The sequence below is a fragment of the Humulus lupulus genome, chromosome 8 (genome assembly GCF_963169125.1).
Source record: "Humulus lupulus chromosome 8, drHumLupu1.1, whole genome shotgun sequence".
NCBI lineage: Eukaryota > Viridiplantae > Streptophyta > Magnoliopsida > Rosales > Cannabaceae > Humulus > Humulus lupulus.
Window position 1 is genome coordinate 172,401,526 of NC_084800.1, and position 11,970 is coordinate 172,413,495.

The window sequence follows — 11,970 nt, forward strand, 5'->3', positions numbered from 1 at the left end:
TCGATTTGACCATACTTACGTGTCAGGTTTAAGAATTAATCATGAATGTCACAGAGTTGATATGACAAATAAGAAGATCATGGGATGACATCCTTACCAACTTCCAGGTGCCTTCTCCTATAAATATGGAGACCCTGGGAGTTGATAAGGGTGGGAAAACAATAGTCTTTAGAGAGATATACTTTGTAACCAAATACCCAGAATATATCAATAATATTGACTAGTGGAGTAGAAGGATTTTAACCTTTGAACCACTTAAAAACGTGCCTTGAGTCACCTATTTCATCCTCTAAGATCTTATATCTGCTACGGTTCTACATTCAGCACTAATCCCCTTCTCTCATTCTCTTAATTACATGTTGGCGAAGAACCGCGTCAACAAACTGCGTCAATAGTTTCATTTAGAGAATTTATTATCTAAGACATTGTATGCACAATTAGTCCATATTATGCGGACAATATATCTCTTCTATATAATAAGTGTATAGATAACGGAAATTCTTGGTTTTAACGGTTTTTTATTTTTTTAATGTTAACTTTAACAGAATATTATTATATTTAACATAATATTCTAATATTTAACGGTAGTTTGTAAACACTTAAACTTAAATAAAATAAAATAAATAATTAAAAAAATATATATGATATTTTTGAGATATTTTACAATGATAATTATTTGAAAATAATAAATAATTAAATAAATTAAAATATGATATTTTTTCAAATATTTTACAATGATAATTATTTTAAAATAAGAAATAATTAAACCAATTAAAATATGATATTTTAAAGATATTTTACAATAATAATTATTTAAAAATAATAAAATCATATGTTTTATAACTTAAATAAAATCTAATTAAACTTAAACTCACTTATTAGAATAATATCATATTAAACATATAATATAATCTATTGTGAATTAATAACAAATTGATTTTTTTTTAAAAAACTAGCAAGAAACATAAATTTAAAATCCACACATAATATTTAATATTACATTAAACATATAATATATAATCTCTTGTTGTCACTCCCAAATTCAACAACTAGAATAAACACAAACTTAAACAAAAATAAATGAATAAATTATTTAATTAAAATTTATTATTTATTTCAAAATTTATATGACATTAATATAAATTTAATAAAAATAATTAATAAATTTTATAAATAAAATTAAATAAACGTGCATATAGTATATATATATATATTTATATACTTTATCTTGTTCTTCTAGTGCGTAATCATAATACGGAGTGAATATTAAGATCTTCGTACATATATAAGAATAAATTTAGTGAAATAATATAATGATGCTTCATATACGAGCAGTTAACACGGTAAACGTAGACAACCGACCTTAGCTCAGTTGGTAGAGCGGAGGACTGTAGTTGGATTGTTTACCATCAGATAATCCTTAGGTCGCTGGTTCGAATCCGGCAGGTCGGAGTCTATTTTATCTTAAACTCTACTCTTATTTTAATCTATTTCTAAATCTGGTCTGGATATCTATTATCATTCACTATATTTTTAAGGAGCTGGCTTTTCTGTTTTTTTTTTTTTTAATTTTATTTTAATTAAATGAAGATGATCGGTTTAAGTGTATTATATATGCATTCTTGATATGCGTAATAGTAAGTTCAACAAAACTAAAAAAAAAGTACGTAAACTATAAAACTTTTGTCTCACGGGAGACAACAATGGCAATAAATTTTGATCTTTTTATGTTGACAATAAATGACGATAAAGTACGTAAACCATCCAACCGCTGCCACTCCACCTCTACTTGAACCACCACCAACAGGTAAGGTTATGTCTTTTTTTTTGGTTTATAAAAATGGAAATTTTGATCCCACAATCTTCGTGTTTAATTAATACCGGCCATGATTCTTCTCTCTCCATGTTTTTGTTTCAATTATTTTTTTATTATGTTGAGATTATGGCCATGTATGTGTCAATACCAAAATTATATGATTTTATTTTTATTTCTTTCTACAATTTTTTTTTAAAAAAAAAACATGTGTTGTTCTGCAATTAATCTATTTTAATAGGTTGCATGAGCAAACTTTTCAAATAGATTGTATTGAGTAACTATCATGGACAGATTCCTCACTATAATATTTAGAGCAAATGAAGGCTAAAATATTTGATATTTTCAAAATGTTACATTTTTATACCTAATATTTCTTTTACGATAAATATACTCAATATCATTTTTATACTCAAACTTTTTTTTTTGTGACGGTAAATATACCTAATATTTTTAAAATGTTGCAATTTTATACTTATTTTTTAAAATTATTTTGAGAAATAATGAAAAAGTGAAAGAAAAATATAAGATTTTAGTTCTTTAAAAAATTTCAAATTATTTTCACTTTCAAAATAATAAAAAAATTATTAAAATTAGGGATTTTAAAAAAAATACATATTTATAAAACTAAAAATTCATTTATACGGTAAAAAAATAATTATCACAAAACTACGTAAACTAAATTTTTTTATTCAAAATTACGATGTTCTCACCCGACGACAACCATTATCGATGGTAATGTGAGCTTCAATCATCAACTAAAAATTAATACTGTCAAATCTAAATAATGAAGACAACCAAAGCTTCCATTGAAATCCCAAAAAACCAACAAAATCTGAGATTGGAAACCAAACTAGAATCAACCTCTGCAACTATTATTATGAACTAGACATTCCGATCTCGACAACCTCTGAGCTGCGACCTCTGCAACCTAGCCTAGTCCACTCTATTCTGGCACTCCGCAGTACGAGTCTTAGCCAAGACATTGCCTTTCGTCTTTGACGTCGTTGAGTCTTCATCACCAGTGTCCATCAACAACATCTCAGCCCACTCTGCCTCCCTCTTGGTCTCACTGCCACCAGCCACAAAGTATTCTACTATTACTACTCAATTACTAAAAATACCTTTGAAATTTTTTAATATACAAGCTTGTAGTTTTTCTTTGTTTTTGAGTTTTTAAATCTTGTTTCACTCTGAATGATATATATGTATATATGTGTGTGTGAGTGTAAATGTCATTGTTAAAAATAGCTTGGAGTGTATAGAAAAATGAATCTATTTAAATAGGTTGCATGAGCAAACTTTCAAATAGATTGCATTGAGTAACTATCATGGACAATTTCCTCACAATAAAATTTAGAGTAAATAGAGGCTAAAATACTTAATGTTTTCAGAATGTTGCACTTTTATACCTAGTATTTTTTTTTGCGATAAATATACTCAATATCTTCAAAATGTTACACTTTTTTACCCAAACTTTTTTTTTGGCAGTAGATATACCTAATATTTTTTAAAATGTTGCATTTTTATACCTATTTTTTAAAATTATTTTGAGAAACAATAAAAAAAGTGAAAGAAACAATATAAGTGTTTAGTTCTTTTTAAAATTCCAAATTATTTTCACTTTCAAAATAAAATGATAAGATTATTAAAATTAGAGATTTTTCAAAAATACATATGTATAAAACTAAAAATTCATTTATACGGTCAAAGAATAATTATCTCAAAACTACATAAACTAAATTTTTTTTATTCAAAATTACGATGTTCTCACCGGACGACAACCATTGTCGATGGTAATGTGAGCTTCAATAATCAACTGAAAAATTAATACTGTCAAAACTAAATCTCATGAAGACAACCAAAATCAGAGCTTCCACTAAAATCCCAAAAAACCAACAAAATCTGAGACTGGAAACCAAACTAGAATTAACCTCTGCAACTATTATTATGGACTAGAAATTTCGATCTCGACATCCTCTCACTATAACAAAAAATGCCATTTGCGTCAGTTTACCACTGTCACAGTTGAGTTTTTGCGTCAGTGTACTATGTGACGCAATTGCCCATGACGCAAACCAGAGTGTTATTTGTGTCAGTGGGGCACTGCCACAAACTGGAATTTGTGGCAGTGCCCCACTGACGCAAATGACAGGCATTTGCGTCAGTGGGGCACTGCCACAAATGCCAGTTTGTGGCAGTGCCCCACTGACACAAATGACACTCTTTTTTGCGTCAGTGGGACACTGCCACAAATGTTAAAAACGAGTATTTTTTGCGTCAGTTGGGCACTGTCACATAAAGTATTAACCAGGGAAGTTGCAAATGTTTATGCCAATTTCCCTGGCCTCTTTTGATAAAAATAATCAGCAGCAGAAATAGAAAAAACAGCAGCAGAAACAGAAAAACAGCCGTATGAACAGAAAAACAACAGTATAAGTTTTTATAAACATTTATCTAGAGTATAAAAGTAATTCAAATATCAAAGTTAATATATGTACTCTTGTGTTCTAAATTTCTAAGTGTCAAACCTACTTAAACTAAAATTTCCTCACCCACTTGCTCATTTGCTAATTGAGATACGCCATAATTGATTCAGTCCACTCATCCCGTATCTCGTTGATTTCGTCAGCCGAATATGGACTCGTATTCGTAAACTAATTAGAAAATATTTAAAATAATAAGTTAGAAATAATCATCCAAATAAAATAATGAACGATAGTTTAAATGAAAATTAAAAAGCAAAACAATACCTCATTTTTCAAGTAGGCCTTCGGTCTAGGCTGTGAAATCAAGTCTCTAGCAAATTTCATAATGTAAAAGCCACACTCGGTTGGCCCAGTCTGGTTTCGACACTATTACAACATAGTTATCCAAAGTTAAGTATTATATTTAGTAAGTTATTATAATATAAATATGTCAAAAAGTTGAATACGGTAAGTAATATAATTTACTTACCTTAGGAACACAAACTTTTAGATTGATTGACTCTTTTAGTCTTCGGTGTGTATCATATTGATCCAACGCCCTGCACACAATATTAATATTTACCCATATATGAGTTTGAAATCAAATCATAAATTAATTAAGTAAAATGAAAAACTTACATGATAATTATCTCCTTGATTTCCGGACGGAAATGTGAGTTTACAGGATCCAAAAAAGCTACCGAATGACTGTGGGGCTGAATTAATACTAACATCCAATGAAAGCTGCAATAAAAAAACTTGTGTAAGATATTTATCAATAAACAAAATGTATGAATATAAAATTAAGTTGACTTACTTGTTGTTCCAAGGACAAATTAGAAACTGTGTCTCTAGCTCCATCTGTAGAAACCGATCAAAGAGATTTTTAGCACGTATTTCATTGGTTCCTGCATTAGTAGACACTAAAGCGGGATGCATGAAAGTGTACATGTGGTTCAATCCCTTCGTTTGCACCAAATCATCGAGGAAGCTACATATAATTAAAAAAGTTAATAAACTATTAAATTTCAAGTTAAACTAAATAAACTAAGATTATAAACACCATTGTACCTCATATATAATGCTAGCTCAGTCTGTCCAATCATCTCATAGTTGCACAAGTGGAGGATATCATCTTTCCCTAATAGAGCGATAGTTTCAAATCCAAATACCCTTTCAACAATTGGAATCTCTACCACACGGTCAGCTTGCGATTTATCAATAAACTTCACCAAACACCTCAATATTTTTGTGATAGGCACTTCTGTAGGCTCCTGTGTCAATGCCTCTATTCTTTTCTTTGATTGTCTTGGTTGTTGAGTAGAGGGTGCAAGTGGCTCTTTCGTTTGTTGATTAGTAAGAACCCAATGTTTTTGCCATCCAACATCATACCCGACTGCTTGTCCAACCAATGTATAACCTTCCATTGTAAGCGGATATGGTAAACTAGCGTTCTCTTGAATGGCTACCTCAACTCTGACACGATAATTTCCAGGAGGCAGTTGAACGCTATGTATTTCTGTGCAACAGGTACTTACAAGTTTCCCCTCTGCAACTATATTTTGTGTCGAACCAAGACACAACTTACAATTAATCTGTTACATTCCAAATAATCTGTTAGACTTTTCGATAAACTAGTTTATTTTTACTGTATCAAATATATGCAATAATGAATTAATAAGAAACTATTACCTCCTCAGGAAAATTTGATTGTGGTGGTGGGGGAGCACATGGTGCCTGCGTCGGTGGTGGAGGAGCAAGTGGTAGCTATGAGGGTGGTCAGTGAGCATATGATGTCCATGTCGGTGGTGGCGGAGCATGTTGTGCCTGTGTCGGTGGTGGAGGGGCATATGGTGCGTGTGGTGTGTTTGAGGCTCCTCCTACACCCGAACCAGATGCATTTGATGATCCAAATGCACCGCTCTGTTGAGATGCAATATGCGCCATCAACTGGTTTAACTTTTCCTCCTGTTGACGTGCCCTTTCTTCAGATTGACGCCATTTCTCTTCAAGGTCTTTATAACGAGCATCTTCCACACCTTTTTGTTTATGATTGAATCTTTTTGGCGGTGGGACATGAAAAAATTGACGGGGAGCGACATGTGCACCGACCCCCCTAACACGTCCTCCATGCTCTGGAGTGCCTAATGCCATTGTTAGTATATCGTTTGAACCTTCCTCCACCAACTCGCCTTCTGCTACTTTTTGCCTGTATTCCGCCTATATACATAGTAAATAAATCGATTAGAATTTAACACACAAATTAACCATTACAATTATTTTAAAAAATCGAAGAACACTTACAATCTTCTGACCACATCTCGAGCTTCTTCATCAATAACTTCTCGATTCTTGTTCATCCGTGCCCGTGTCCACATCTCAGCTCTGTCATATTCGGTCAACTCATGACCCAATTCCTCTTCCATTTTTTGCTCTACCAGTGCATAACCACCACGCCCTGAGTGATGTGGATACTTGTTCTGAGCCCGAGCATTTTGTTTTTGTTTTCTCATCTCTTCCCAGTCTGGGGTTAGTCTTTTTGCAACAAAATTCTTCCAATCTTCCGGTTTGTAATACTCGATGTACTCTGATGGCGGCTTGGCAAGAAGCTCAGGAGCTACATTCTTATATACATATATAAGATCTTTTATTAGTCTTGTTTTCCAATTTCTCCATGTTTTTCCTGCTTCTTTGAGGACGTCTGTTTTAGAAGAATTTGGAAGTTTGAACGTTTCCTGCACAAACGAACCCAAAAATATTAAACTTTTTTCAATATATTAATTCATTATGATAAATTTAATAGTCAATATTATAGGTTACCTGTATTTGACCCCATAAAGTCTCTTTTTTATCCTTTGGCATTTGTTTCCAATTGTCGATATCTAAAGGAAGGGTTGTGCGTGATAGAAGACCGATGGTGCTGTTCATCTTGATCCCCCCTTTTCCCATCGCTCGGCCAAAACGATTGTACTCGACCTCATAATTGCGACCCTCACTTATTGCTTTGAATACATCACTACAGTTTGATTTACCCCTATATTTCTTATCTTGTGTATTTGTTGGTGCGGTAGGATTAATCCCCTCTAGACCATTACCATGATCATCAACAAACGGATCGCCATCTTCATCATATGATGGATCCATAATCAATGTACCTGCAATTAAGTAAACAAAAATATTATCTGGTATAAACTTCACAAAATACATAAAAACAAAATCATAAAATTAATATATATACCTTTAATTTTCTACCCACAACCCTTCACCATTCTCGCGTATATAGTCATCATCATTGTCAATGGTGACATCAATAGGCGGTGAATCAATGGTAAACGTTTCTTGTTCAAGTATAATGTCATCGCTCCCAGACTCTTTGATCAGATAATCTTTCGGTTGACTTGTTAGGACAACTGACCATCGAGCATCTACTGGATCACTCACATAAAATACTTGCTTGGCTTGTGATGCCATTATAAAGCGGTCAGATTTATGTCCTATTCGATTTAAGTCCACCAGTGTGAATCCTAAGTCATCTGTTTTGACCCCATTATCACTTTTCACCCAATCACACAAGAAGACTGGAATTCGAATAGTCACATAATCTAGTTCCCAAATTTCTTTGATCACCCCATAAAATGTCATATCACAATTTATGGGATTTTTATCTTTTGCCGTTTGCGTCAGTGCCCCACTGACGCAAACTCCCGTTACCGTCAGTGGCCCACTGACGCCGTTAACTTCCTGTTTGCGTCAGTTCCCCACTGACACAAACGGTCCCATTAAACAGCGTCAGTGTACGTTATGACGCAATTGGGCCCTCATTTGTGGCAGTGTCCAACTGCCACAAATGCTAATTCTTGGTCAACAGCGTCAGTCAACTGCGTTGACTGACGTGCTTGACTGACACAATTGCCCTTTTTTGTAGTAGTGTCTAAGCTGCGACCTCTACAACCTAGCCTAGTCCACTCAATTCCGGCACTCCATAGTACGAATCTCGGCCAAGACATTGCCTTTCGTCTTTGACGTCATTGAGTCTTCATCACCAGTGTCCATCAACAACATCTTAGCCCACTCTGCCGCCCTCTTGGTCTCACTGCCACCAGCCACAAAGTATTCTACTATTACTACTTACTTATTAAAAATACCTTTGGGTTTTTTTAATATACGAGCTTGTAGTTTTTCTTTGTTTTTGAGTTTTTAAATCTCGTTTCACTCTAAATGATATATATGTATGTGTGTGTGTGAGAGGGAGAGAGAGTGAGTGTGTGTGTAAATGTCATTGTTACAAATAGCTTGGACTGTATAGAAAAATGAATCTATTTTAATAGGTTACATGAGCAAACTTTCCAAGAGAATGCATTTTTTTAATATACAAGCTTATAGTTTTTCTTTGCTTTTGAGTTTTTAAATCTTGTTTCACTCTGAATGATATATATGTATATATGTGTGTGTGTGCGCGTGTAAATGTCATTGTTACAAATAGCTTGGAGTGTATAGAAAAATTAATCTTTTCTTTGTTTGTTATGAATCCTTTTGGATGTCAAAGTTAATCTTTCATTAGTGTTTTTCAACTTGTTTAGTGGTAGAGCAAAGTAAATGTTTTTAAGTCAGGCATTTCCAAAATTTGTTCTTATTTTGCTCCCAAATTCCCAATATTGCAATGATTCTCGCAATGACACATTTTGTTTTGATTATTCTTATGTATATATATTGCAATAGTAAAAGTTGAATTGGGCTAAAGTTTGCAAATTATTTTTTTTAAGTTGTTTTATATTGCATAATGAATTTGATTTGGCTTAAGTTGTTATAATTTGCATAAGATATTTTCTTTTTCAAAGAAAATATATACTTGATTTGTTGCTTATAAAGTTAATTTAATTGCAGGAAATTGATCCTATGATGAACAATAAGTTATTGACTTTTCCAAGCTTCTCCATGCTAACTCACTATATATATATTTATTGGAGCTGGAGGTAACAAAAATTAAAGCCATTAACAAAAGACAACTAAAAGCAAAGCAATGAAAATTACACAATAAAATTCCAATATTCAATATATACATAAAAGAAAGATATTAATTAACTACATGGTGGCTTTATTGGATACTTGGATTACTAATGTAGGTATGTGTTTTCTAAGATTAAAAATAAATGACATGTGGGAATTGTCACCACTAGTGAATTCATGCAAGCTTATACTTCGATTGTATGATTACTCTTAAACACTCATCAAAGAGCAACATTGAGCACTTCGGACTATAAGCACTCAAAAATTATGGATAAGTTGATTTTGTATTTTGAAGTGAGCCATAGCTAGGAATTTCCCGAAACACGAATTAGCGAAATCACATATTTGAGCTTCTCACGCAATGTTTGATTTTGACTATGTTTGATAAGGAATGTAATTTTGGATGAAAAATGTTGTTATGGAATAATTACGAACTTCATACCCTACAAGAATAATGAAATAACACACCAAATCACCAACAAAGTAAAATTCCCCAAAATAAATTTAAAAATGAAGTTAAAAGTAAAAAAATCCAACCACATAAGCAACCAGAGAATAAGCAAGCAACCATAAACAGCCAGAGCAATGATTTTTTAAAAATTACTTTAGGTTGCAGTGATTTGCATTAGATTGCATGGGGTTCCAATGGGTTTGCATTTGAGGTTGTACTGAATTTCATTGGATTGCATTAGAGGTTGTAACTAGTTGCATTGAGCTTCCATTTAAGGTTGTAGTGGGTTGCATTTAAGGATGCAGCCGGTAGCATTGGACTTCCAATTGAAATTGCAGTGGGTTGTGTGAGTTGCATAAGGATGACATTTTTAAATGAGTTTTAAGTTGTTTTAGGTTGCTTTATGTTTCATGGAGTTGCAATGAAGACTTTCAAATGAGAGTTTAAGTTGTTTTAGGTTGCTTTAGGTTACTTCAAGTTGCATGGAGTTGCATTGAACATTTTCAAATGAGTTTTTAAGTTGTGTTAGGTTGCTTTAGGTTACTTTAAGTTGCATGTTGTTGCATTGAAACTACATTTGAGGTTGCATAGGGATGAAATTAGAACATGACTATTTTTAAGTTGTCACAGGTTGCATTGAGTTGCATGAGGTTGCCCGGGGTTGCATATGAGTTTTCTGATTGAGAACACTTGGTTACATAGGGTTGTATTGTGGTTGCATGGGATTGTTCAAAAGTATGCAACCTCTTCATCCTCTATTGCAATCACTATTGAAATATCTGGAGCTTCTCTTACAATATTTGCAACCTCATTTGCATTGGGATGTATTTGAAATTGATTTGGGCTGCATTGAGGTTGTATGGGCCTGCATGTGTTGCTTAAGGTTGTATGACATTGCATTTAAGGTTGCAATGCAATGGGTTGCATGAGTTGCATAAGAATGAAATATATGTTCTTATGTTGTCATAGATTGCACGGGGTTGTAGGAAGTTGTAAGGATTTGTATTTGAGGTTAAATTTGGTTTGAATTTAAGATTGTGGTATTAGGTTGCATTTGAAATTTCATTTGGGTTGCTTTAGGTTGTATTGGGGTTGTATGTGTTACTTTAGGTTGCAATGGGTGGCATTTGAGATTGCAGTGGATTCCATGAGTTGCATATGAATGCAATTATCATATGAGTTTTAATGTTATCATGGGTTTCATGGGCTTGCATTTGAAGTTGCAATAGGTCTTTTTTGGGGTGCTTGAGGTTGCATTGGGTTTGCATTTGAGGCTGCATTGGGTTGCATAAGGATCAAATTTGCATACGATATTTTTAAAGTTGCCTTAGGTTAAATGGAGTTTAATTAAGCTTTCACTTGTGGTTGTAGTAGGTTTCATATGAGTTTTCAGATTAGGAACATTGATTTACAAATTTCAACATCAAAAAACCAGCGAGTATCAACATAAATAGCTATTAGTATTCATTCTTCTATATATGTAATTTGTTTTGTTTGATGTCATAGCAATCTATAATATTATCAAGCATAAATAGATATTTGCTAATGCTCTTTTTGACACTCATTTCATTTCAAAGTAGACTAAATAATGGAAGTTGAATTTTTAGGGAACAACCCTTCAAGCATTTGTCCTCTACCAAACTAGAATAATGTTGGACTTTCTGTCATGATTGAACCTTATATTACATTTGAGGCTAATAATACAAGTGGAGCCAACAGATCCAAAGAATTAATATTTACAAGTAAAACCTAATAAAATAATTTCACTATTAAAACTAATAAATGTTCATTCTAAAAAAACTAGGAAATGGTACCATAAATAAAACTAAGAAATGTCTTTCCATTTCCCTTTCTCATTGTCTTTTTCTTCTTTGCTAGAGCCTTGCAAGGTACAACAAATCGACGTGGATATGCTAAGACTCACTCTCACATCCAAAAATTTCATTTACCTTTGCATATGACTATCAACATCAAAACTTTATTTTGGAATATGTTTATCGTCAACAAAGTACTCAACAAACAACAACACATATATACCACTGTCACTGCATAAGGACACATAAGATAAACAAAATAAATTAAAAATGAAAACAAAATAGGAAAAAAGTGTCATAACAAAAATGAAAAAAAATACATAAAACTCACCAAGACAACCCACTTGGGAAATCATCATCCAACACTACATCAAAAGCAACACTCATTGACTTCTTATTATAATAAAGCTCAGATGA

The 11,970-nt window shown here is 32.7% G+C and overlaps 1 non-coding gene across 1 annotated transcript; it reads left to right on the forward strand.

Annotated features, from left to right (window-relative positions):
- Positions 1 to 1,357: 1,357 nt before the first annotated feature.
- Positions 1,358 to 1,452, forward strand: TRNAY-GUA (transfer RNA tyrosine (anticodon GUA)). Its single transcript has 2 exons — positions 1,358 to 1,394; positions 1,417 to 1,452. It is a non-coding gene; the product is annotated as a tRNA-Tyr (tRNA).
- Positions 1,453 to 11,970: the final 10,518 nt, after the last annotated feature.